The sequence below is a fragment of the Sciurus vulgaris genome, assembly GCF_902686455.1.
Source record: "Sciurus vulgaris genome assembly, chromosome: 15".
In the NCBI taxonomy this organism is placed as follows: Eukaryota; Metazoa; Chordata; class Mammalia; order Rodentia; family Sciuridae; genus Sciurus; species Sciurus vulgaris.
In genome coordinates this window covers 53012112-53023891 of record NC_136476.1, presented here as the reverse complement: position 1 = coordinate 53023891, position 11780 = coordinate 53012112, and positions in this window count along the sequence as shown.

The following is an 11780-nucleotide window of genomic DNA, read 5'->3' as shown; positions in this document are numbered from 1 at the left end:
TACAACAAACCATACTCCTACTCATCCTTCCATCTTAAGGTCCAACCGATCTCTCACCGAGAAGAGCCTCTTCATCCTCTGAACTATGGGATTTTCCTCTATGCTCCTGTCCTCTGGTTTCTGCATTCTTCTTCCCAGACTTACTTCCTTGGTGAGTTCATCCACAATCATGGCATCACCTATCACCTCACACACGCACACATAAGTTCCATAGGAAATGACTTTGCTTCACTGGGTGTGGGCATGTGTCCTGCTGATGCTACATGTATAAGGTATTTTGACATTGCATAATAGTAATGATTAGAATTTTATGGGACAACTCCCCAAGGAAAAGACTGCTTGAAGGATTTGAGAAAGAGTTGATGACCTCAATGGCAGTAAACTTCCCTCCTGCCCCATGAAGCAAACCAAATAAAAATAATACATAAATAGAAAAAAGTCAGCAAAATATGTGTTTAAAATTCTTAAGTTAATGTTGTCATACCTTGTTTGGGGAAGGAAGAAACTAATTAAATGCAATAATTGGCTGAAGGAAGTATGAAATTAGGCTTGACCAGAACTTTAAAACTTCTGCTCTTCAAAATACACCATAAAGAAAATAAAAAGGCAAGCCACCAACTGGGAGCAAATATTTTTAATTCATATACTCACAACGAGTTGTATCCAAAATAAAGTACACTTAATACTCAATAACAAGAAACCAAACATTCTACTTTAAAAAAAAAAAAAAACAGGCAAATGATTTAAGTAGACTCCATCAAATATGAGATACTGGTGACAGATAAGTACATGAAAAGATGTTCAATATCAGTAATCATTAGGAAAATGCACAATGAGACACCACTACACACTTACTAGAATAATTATTTTAAAAACTGAAAATACTAAGTGTTAATGAGGATGTAGAGTAACTGGAACTCTCACACAATATAGGTAAGTGTAAAATTGTACAGCCACTTTGGAAAACATTTGGGCAGTTCATTCTTTATCAAGTATATTCATTTACCACAGGACCTAAGGTTTCATTCACAGGTATTTATCCAAGAAAAATAAAAACATATTTCCATAAAAAAAAAACTTGTCTATAAATTTCATAGCAGCTTCCAAAAAGTGGAGATTAACTCAAATACCCATAAATAGATGAATGGATAAACAAATTGTACCATAAGAGGACATCCATTCAATGAAATACTGTTCTGCAATATTTTGTGTTTGATATACACAAAACATTAACAAATAAAAAAAAAACAGTATGCTGAATTAAAGAAGTCAAACACAGGATACACACTCTGTGCTTCCATTTATATGAAGCCCTGCAATAGGAAAAACAGACCTACAGGAATCAGATGAATGGATGCGGGAGAACAATGCAAAAGGTAATGGGCCAGGCATAGTAGCATGCACCATAGTCCAGCTACTCAGGAAGCTGAGGCAGGAGAATTTTTCTAAGCCCAGGAGTTCAAGGCCAGCCTGCGCAACATAGTGAGACCCTTTCCCCCAAAAAATTAAAAAGTAATTTAAAAAAATAGGGGCTGGTAGAGCACTTGCCTAGTATATGTGAGGCACTGGGTTTGATCCTTGGCACCACATAAAAATAAGGTGTTGTGTTCAGCTACAACTAAAAAAAAAGTTTTTTAAATAAAAAATAATAATGAGGGAAGATAAAAGGTTCTATACCTTGATTGGGGAGGTAACTACACAGGCATTCACATCTGTGAAAACTCACTGAATTATATACTTAAGATGGGTTCACCTTCTTATGTCTAAATTTTATTTTAAAAAATGGAAAACATAACTATTTTGAGACAGTTAAGGAGTTACTTAAAAGTTTTTATGCTGTATTACCAGCAACTTAGGAAGCTGAGGCAGGAGGATCACAAGTTTGAGGTTAGCCTCAGCAATTTATTGAGACCCTAAGCAACTTAGTGAGACCTGTCTCAAAAATAAATAAAATGAAATTTTAAAATACTGGGGATGTGGCTCAGTGGTTAAGCACCTCTGCATTCAATCCCTAGTACCAAAAGAAAAAAGAAAAAAGTCTTTTTTTGTTATGGACAGTGGCTGGCCAACAAATCACAACAGAGGTTAATTAGTTCATTGGTAGCATAGGATTATCCTTGCTCCTTCAGTCTTCTAAAACATTTCTGAGGAATGGGTGTCTCTGTCTAGTGGACATGAGTGGGTTAGGGAATTTGCTTTCCAATCCAAAGAACTTACAGTGCAAATTGGCATACCCTCTCATGATTAACTCAAGTTAAATTTCAAAATCAGCCCCAAGCTATGACAAGGATTGAAATGAGCCATTTTTTTATCAGAAGGCTGATGTGTCATAAACAAGCCCTGCTGTCGGCAAAACAGAACACTCCTACATAACCTGCTTGGAGCCTGGACCTTCCCAAGATGGCAGAGAATCAGCAGCCGGACACCATTCCTACCCACTACCCTGCCATACACATGCACTGGAGATGGTCAGAGATGCCCCTTTGGCCACACTTGGTATGGCATAGCAAAGAGTGACTTCACCATCAGAGGTGCTGGTTGTTACAATAGCCAGATAGATACTTTTATTTATTTTTTTTAATTTGTAATTCAACTTACAAATTTTAAGTATCAGGAACCAAAAAGGCTTTCTGTGTAAGCACAGGAAGGGGATTAGAGCTAATGTGAGACCTAACTGCTCTCTCTATCCCATCTTACACTTCTCCTCTCCCCTGACTCCTTAACTCACTGCCTTTCAATCTCCAGTGTTAAATACACCAGAAGCCTTGGGTTGAGTCAAGGGTTAAAAATAAAAAGCCCCAGGATCAAGGGTATGGATTCAGTGAACAGCATCCATGTCTTCTTCCTGAGTTTTCTGATGTCCTTTCAAACAATTAACTCACCACATCTCTTTATAGCCTTTGTTGGATGAGCAAAATCAAGTGTTTTCCTCCTTTAACCAAGAAACCAAGGAGGGGCTGGGGACATAGCTCAGTTCAAAGAGTGCTTCCCTGGCCAGCACAAGGCCCTGGGTTTAATCCCTAGCACTGCAAAAAAGAAAAAAAAAGTAAACCAACGAGCTCCTTCCCCGATTCTTTCTCTGTGCATCCTGATAGAGCAATGGATAACACGTGACCAACCAAATTATCTGTTGGGATTTTACTTACTTCTTTAGCAGTAATGCAATAACCAAAGAAGTAGCAGCAGAGCCAGGCAAATCAGTCAAGCATTTCCTGCAACCAAGCCCTTCTCCATCAGTTCCAAGACAGGTTCTTTTGGTTTCCCTTCTATCCCAGAAGCTTCCTTCATCTTGGTGAAGAAATATATATTTCAAATTTCTCCTTCCTCACCTGCCCACTCCCCATCTGTTCTCAACCTCTTTCATCAGAATTAATATCTGTTATCAGTTTTGTTTTCTTCCAATTTCTATGTATCTCATATTTCTTTTTAAAAACAGAATTATGTTTTATGTGTTGTTATGAAAATGCTTTTTTAAAGTTTTTTTTTTTTTTGTAGTTGTAGGTGGAGAGAATGCCTTTATTTTATTTATTTATCTTTATGTGGTGCTAAAGATTGAACCCAGTGCCTCACAAGTGCTAGGCAAGCACTCTGCCACTGAACCCCAGCCCCAGCCCTAAAACTGCTTTTTGTTAGCTCTGATTTTCTATCTCTCTTTTTTTTTTTTTTTTTTTTTTTGTATCTTCGCATCACACCTGATTAAAACTATACACATAAAAACCAGGTATTATGGCACATGCCTATAATCTGAGTGACTTGGGAGGCTGAGGCAGGAGGATCACAGTTCAAGGTCAGCCTCAGCAATTTAGTGATACACTAAGCAAGTTAGCGAGAACTTGTCTCCAAATAAAAAATTTAAAACGACTGGGGATGTGGCTCAGTGGTTAAGCACCCCTGGGTTTGATTCCTGTTACAGAACAAAAAACAAAACAAAACAAAAAACTATACACATGAAAATTCTTCCAAAGTTGAAGTCTAGGAGCAGGGAGAGACTCAGTTAATCTCACTATTACACAGCCCATTAATTACTCAAACAAGGATGGATTTGGACTCACATTCAACTTAATAGGAAGATCCTAAAGAATGCTAACAGTGTAGGCAGAAAAGGTCCTAAAGGCAACAGAGGTTCTTCAGCAGGAAAGTCTCACAATGAAGATGTTTCAAAAAGAATAAAATGGCAACAGTACATATAATGCCAGCCAGAAGAAGGATACATTGAGTAGAAAGGAGACTACTTGTGGCTAATATAAAATATCAAATCTGAAGAAATACAATTCTCTATCATGGTGGGGGCCAACAAAAACACTAAACACTTTTAGTGAATTATAAGGAGGGAAAGCTGGGTGTGGTAACTCATGCCTATAAATCCTAGCAACTCAAGAGTCTGAAGCAGGAGGACTTTAAATTTGAGGCCAGCCTCAGAATGTAGCTCAGTGGCACACTGCTTTGCCTAGCATAGGTAATGCCCTGGGTTCAATCCCTAGCCCCAACAAAAAGAAAAATGAGAAAGAAAAAACAAAAAACAAACAAACAAAAAAAACTAGAAGAGCTAGATTTGAAAACTTATTCTGAATTTTATTAGCTGTGTGATACTTCCCTAGTCCACATCTCAATTTCCCTGCATAAATGAAGATCTTAGAATATCAGCACTCAATGCAATTTTTTTTTTTTTAGCAGCCGCCCTTCTCGAAGGAAATTTAATTTCTAAAACAAATAAAAGTAAGATTGTTCCGGTTGAAGCATAGGTAAAGGGTCCAGAGATCTTCACTTCACTCCTCTCAACCACTTCTGAGATATTCATGAATATCCTGAGAGCTAAGGAACAGAGTCTGAAAAATCTCTAAAGACCTTTATGCCAACTCTAATGTTGAATGACTCAAGGGGGTAAATTTGGCATAGATACCTAAAAAAATAGTAATAACTTGAATAGTTGCCACAAAATCATATAATAAAAAAGATGAATTGACTTTGGCTAAATTTGCCTGTTTCTCCTTATGGGTTAAACCTTATTTAATGTGAAAGTCCCATCCAAACTTGTGCAAATGGTAATCTACCCTCTACATAAAGAATATATAGAGGTCACAAATAATTCACTCCCTAATAATTTAACTCTTTCCAATTTGGGGTCCTCAATTATTTCAAATTTTTCCTTATCAAACCAAAGTGTGTCCCCTATCACTGTCATCTGAATTAAAGTTCTCATTCCATCCTCTGGAGTTAAACCAGATAAATGTAATCCCTCTCCCACATGAGAGTCCTACCACTAGCAATTCTGCCTTATTACCCTTTTCTCCCCCTTACTCTAGTCTACCTTGAATGCTCCATAGAGGTGAACAATTTAACATTTTCAAGCATCTAAGTGTAATTAGATTTCCATTTATTCATGATTTTAATGGGACTTAACCAAGCCAGATGATCTTCCTTAAACAAATGACTATAAGTATAAATTGAACCCAAATTCATTATTTAGCAACTCTTCTTTTCTGGCTAAACATTACCTGTTCGCAGTGTATTAGAAGTGCATTGCTGAGCTGGGTATGGTGACGGCACACCAATAATCCTAGCAGCTTGAGAGGCTGAAGTAGTTCAGATTGCAAGTTCAAAACTAGCCTCAGCTACTTAACAAGGCCCTAAGCAACTTAAGGAGACCCTGTCTTGAAATAAAAAATAAAAAAGGCTGAGGATGTGGCTCTGTGGTTAAATGTCCCTGGGTTCAATCCCCAGTACCAAAAATAAAAAATAAAAAAGAAGTGCATTGTTGAGTTGGGGTTGTGGCTCAATGGTACAGTGCTTGCCTGGCATGCATGAGGCCCTGGGTTGGATCCCCAGCACCACCACCAAAAAAAAAAAAAAAAAAAAAAAGTACATTTCTAAATCTTCTGGCCTCAAATTATGAACATCTAGTGAGGGGGATGAAAAATATCCAATACTCAAGGTCCAATGAAACAGGTATCAATAATATAAATAAATGGAAGCATCCTGACTCCAAAGTTTGTAATCTAACCAGCTCTTTGGGAAATGTAATTCTTACCATACAAAATTCACCATTCAGTTATCACCAAAGGTGACATGGAATATCAATGTTAGAACAAAAGTTTCCCTCACCATTCCTTTTATGTCTTGTTATCACCAAAGGATTGATGTCTACCATGTCCTGAGCCACATCCCAGCCCCTACCCATTCTATGTTCCACTACCAGATCTGTGAAATCAGGGTCTGTGGTATAGCCCTGGGTATCTTCCAGTCTGGGTACTCTGAGGCTGGGAAGTAAGAAGTCTGACCAAGTCCCTAAGGAGAAAGCAAGCCAGCATAGCCACTGTCCATGATGCCTGTGGAGTGCTGAGCCTCTATGGTTTCCTGTGCTGCAGTTGTCCTGGTTACCTGAGGCCTCCCTATTTGTATTGGCATCATGAGTTCAAGAGCGGAAGCAAAGCTGAAGCACCAGGAAGACTTGTAGGAAAAAATGTGGGTAATGCAGCAGTTATGCCACAGGAGGGTCAAACCTAGGGCAAAAGAATTACCTGAGTAGGTACAGGAGGACTGTTATATAAAAATCTCATCTCTGGATTCAAACTCCAGTGTTTCTGATTCATTAGATCTAGAAAGAGCTCAGGAATCTGCAAATTTAAGAGGCAATCTCTTATAAAGTATGTTCAGAGATCACACTTTTATAGGCCAGGTTAAGCAAAATTGGTATCTGGGGAGAAAAAGTCTAACTAATCAAATTCAGAAGGCTAATATTCTAGTACAGTAGTTCTAACACTGGACTAGAGGAAATATTGCCTACCCAGAACAAGAAGCAAGGTCTGGAAACATTTTTGGTTGTCATAAATGAGAGGATACCAATGGCATCTAGTGGATAGTTACATCTAGTGAATAGTGTACAGGACAGTACCCCACCCCCAAACAAAGGATTATCCAGCTCCAAATGGTAACAATGCCAAGGTTGGCAAACTGTGCATGAGAGGATATTCTACTCCCACAGCCCCATCAGTTCCAGTCCACAGGGAAATCAATGCTATATATACAGATTTAGGTCACAATACAAAGACTTATGTGAGACCCCTTGTAAATTTTTGAGACCCCCTCAAATGATCTTTTTCTTTATTAATGAATTTTGCCAGTACAGTGACACATTCCTATAATCCCAGGGACTCAGGAGACTGAGGCAAGAGGATCACACATTAGAGGGCGGCATCAGCAACTTAGCAAGACCCTGTCTCAAAATAGAAAAGTAAAAAAGGTTAGGGATAATAGCTCAGTGATAAAGTGTCCCTGGCTTCAATCCCCAGTACCACACACACACAAAAAAAGGTGAATTTCATTAAAGAGATGGAAAAGGAAGAGACGAGAACAGACCATATAGAGAAACATGGACAACAATGGTGAGTCAAAAAGTTAATCAAAGGAGGATGAGACATGGGGTGATAAGCAACAGAAAACAAATGCTGCTTCCTCAGTGAATGTGACACATTTATGCCTGGAAGACTGGTATAAATGATAAACCTATTAAAAATAACATAGAAGGAAAAATTAAGAGCAAAAACAAAGAAAAATATACAAAGGAACTATCTATAAAAGTAGCTTTAGGATATATCCAACTGTAAATATAGAATGGCAAAATGACATTAGCTAGGCATGATGGTGCACACCTGTAAAGCAGCTCAGAAGGCTGAGGTAGGAGGATCACAAGTTCAAAGCCAGCCTCAGCCTCAGCAACTTGGTAAGGCCCTGAGTAATTTAGTGAGACCCTGTTTAAAAAAAAAAAAAAAGTACACACACACACATTTTTAAAATATATAATTTCTTTAAAGGGCTAGGGATGTTGCTCAGTGGTTAAGTGCCTGTGCACTTAATCCCTAGTACCTCCTCCCAACAAAAAAATGACATTAAAAATTCTTCTGCAAAACATGCTTAAGAATGTCCAGCAAAGATGAGAGGACTACTAGAAGGAATTCAAGAATTATGTAGGAGAGGGAAAAAATATATATATAAGTATTCATCATCCTCTTCCCCTAATCACCCCTAAGAAAGTGGGTCCAGAAAATGCCTGTTGGTTTTACAGCAGAGAGAATGGAAGGGAAGGGAGGGCCGAGAAGCAAGAGCACAGCTGAGGTTGGGGTATGGCTCAGTGGTGGAGTGCCTGCCTTATACGCAGGAGGCTTTGGGTTCAATTCCCCATACCTGCCCCCCAAATAAAAAAAGCACACCTAAAAACTTTCCTCAGAAGGAAAGAGGGCAGATGGTGATGCTTAAAGAAAAAGGACAGCTAAAGCTCAGTGAGGAGGAAGGATTACTTTTGAAAAGAGCGGGAGGGGAGAAGAGATGGGAGATGTGGTAGCCACTGTGGGAGCCACTAGGGAATGGGACTCCAGGAAAAGAGAGATTCAATAAGGACATTTTTAAGTTCTACTTTTGGGATATGGGATGTGAGCTATAACCACTTACCTTCTTCCAAGAAACCTTCATTAAAAATTGACATTATTCATCCAGAATTTGGGAATTCAGTTTGAGCTGTTTCTCAGTTGCATAATATGAGAATGGCCTCCAGACAGATCCAAAAGCAGAGTTACACATTTTTACCATGTATTGTAAGGTTTCAGAAGTGGCCAAGAAGAGAGCTGTGTGATAAATACTAACTCCCAGAGAGTTAGAGCTGTACTAACACTGGCCTCATCTAAATTAAATTAAATAGCTAAACTAAAATTTAAAATTCAATTCTTCAGTCTCACTAGCCACATTACAAATGCTTAAGAGTCACATGTGGCTAATGGCCATGGAATAGAAAGCTCAGGGAGAGAGCATTTCCATCCTTGCCAAAAGTTCCATTGGGCAGTGTTGAAATAAAGAGAAAGTTTAAACAAAATAGCTAACAAAAGAAAATAAATAAATAAACCACACTTTTCAAATCTTTAAAGAGCCACCATACTGAAAAATGCTTTCTCCCATATTGCTCCAAAGAGAAAAACCAAGAGGGGAAAAGGAGTAGATGAGCAATATATGTTTCATTTTAGTACTCTCTACTAAGCTTGGTAACATTAGCACAGGCAGCCTCCACCTTAGGAGGAAGCAACTCAGTCAATTCAATAGACACAGCTGGGCAAAGAGCTTATCAGAGATAAGTAGACTTGTAAATTCTGCTTTGGGTAAAACAAATAAATTTTTTAAAAAATCTAGAGGCCTTCAAAGTATCAAGTTTTAAATCTGTTATTTTAAGAAAACAGTAATTTACAAATGAGATGAAAACAAGAGTCACAAGTGGAATTTTAAGCCACTACCACCACAAGTAGATTGTGGAGCAGGCAGGAAACATTAAAGCATATAGGTAGATAGGGAATTTGGTGAAAATTGATAGTGGTTACCTGGGGGTTAATGGTTGGTGGTGGGAGCTATCATGAATATAAAAATTTGTACATAGAAAAAAAATAAAGAAAAAAAAATTTAAGAATGACTCCAGTGGTATAGATAGGCAAACTTCAAAATGGATTATTAGTAAAAAGTTGACTGTAGTTGCAATCAGTATCACAATGAGAGAATCTTTTATATTCTCTGTCAGAATACTGGGTTGTCTGAATATAGCAACTTTATGTTCTTGGAACTCTTGCCCTCCATTCATCCTCCTGCCATTCACCACAGCCTTACGAGTCATCCTTCCCAACTGCTGAAACTCAGCTTCCTTTATGAAGATGCCATCTAACCCTTCTCCAGTCTGAATACAAAATATTAAAGGTTGGTTGTCTGTTTCTAGCTAACTGCAAATTTACCTATCTTCATCTTCCATCCCCAAAAGTAATTGGCTTGAATGTAATGTAAGCGTATGTGCATGTGTGTGCATTTTTTTTATATTAGCTTTTGGTTCTGTCATGTGAGTGTATGGCAACATTCATGCACATGTGTGATAGCATTTTTTGTTTGTAAGCATTTAGGAATTTGGTACATGGATGATGAAATTCACTACACAATGCCTAGCACAACACAAGCTTAAATTGTCACTCAGTGGACTTTACAATAATGGACCTGTCATGTTTCTGAATGCAAAATATTGGAAGAAGAGACTGAAAGAGATGTGATTTTGAGAACTATTTTTTTTTATAGAAACACTAATGGGAAAATATAGCTTTTAGTGCATTCAGAGGAAAAAATTTAATCACAAAAGAAAAGTTTAAGGCTTTGCTGAAAATGAGCATAATGGAGTTTCAAAAGTATAGAATAAGAAAAAAAGGTGATAGAAGAGGAAGGAAGGCAGAAGTGGACCATGCAGAATAAGTAGCCAAAGCCTAGTCTTTTAAAAACCTCAGTTCTCTTCAAAGAAAAAGGAAAAAAAAGAGAGGATTTCAGCAAGAGTGTTAAAGATGGAAAAGAGCCAGGAAGGGCTGTGGGCTTTAAAAAAAAAAAAAAACAGGGAAGAAGTAGTGGTGTATGTTGGCAAAGAGAAGTGTAGAGATGAGGGGAGGGAGCAAATTTATAGTAGAGGAAGTTGGTGTGAAGTTTTCCTCTAAAGATGCCCAGCAGAGCATAGAAGGAATGAAGGTAAAGGCCACTGGGAATAAGGCAGGGCTGGGGCTGAAACAGCATGGGAGGAAAGTAACAGGGTCCAAAGTAAGAAAAAAAAAAATGTTTTTTTCACTAGCTGACCCAGATTTTCTTGTTTGGGACCAAAGGCAAATGAAGAATTAAGGATCTTTAAAATGACTTGTGGGACGGGAGCTGGGGCAAGAGGGGCCTCAACTTAGCCTGGGCAACTTAGCAAGATTCTGTCTCAAAAAGCAAAAAGGACTGGGGATATAGCTCAGTGGTATAGTACGGTTGGGTCCAATCCTCAGTACCAAAGGGAGGGGGCACGTTGAGAAATACTACCAGTGAATAAAATAACTTTAGCTTTCTTTTTATGGGCCACAAGGTAAACACATAAACTTTATTGTTACATAACTGCCCACAGAAGATAGTAAGTATCCTAATGTTCATGATAAAATTGTTATTTGTCTTTGTACATTGGAGTTCACTATCCCCATCCCAAGAAATGTTTTACTTGGTTCAGGATACATAAGGACAGGTTAAAGGGCTAAGCAGGGCATTTAAAAAAAAAAAAAAAAAAGGTTAAGGTTAAAAATAGATGGACAAACTGGGTAGATGCAGTGATGCAGACCTCTAACACTAGAGATTCAGGAGGCTGAGGGAGGAGGATTACAAGTTCAAGGCCAGGCTAGCAACTTAGACACACCCTGTCTCAAAAATAAAACAAAAAACAAAAAAGGGGTGGGGGAGGGCTGGGGATATGGCACAGTGGTAAAGCACCCCTGGGTTCAATCCCCAGTATTGCATTAAAAAAAATAAAATAAAAAGATAAAGTGGGCACAGCTTCTTGGGAGTCTGAAGCAGGAAAATCACAAGTTTGAGGCCAGCCTGGGCAATTTATTCAGACCACCGCTCAAAAGAAAAATTTTAAAAGGGCTGGGGATGTAGCTCAGTGGTAGAACACTTGCCTACCATGTCCAAGGCCCTGACCTTAAAAAAAAAAAAAAGGATAAAATGTAGGAGAGATGGGAAGCAGACATGCTATGCTACAGATAGGGACAAATGTGGCACTGACACTACCGAATTCAGTGCACTCACTGAGATAAAACTGCCACAAAAAGCAACAAAGGTGAGGCCCAACACCATATAACTAATCATAAGAACCTGACTTTAGATTTTAAATCAAACCTTGAATCAGTTTTCAACTTTTCAATTTTATTTAAAATTCTTTATTTTAAAAATTCAACAAAATTACTTAATCCTGATAG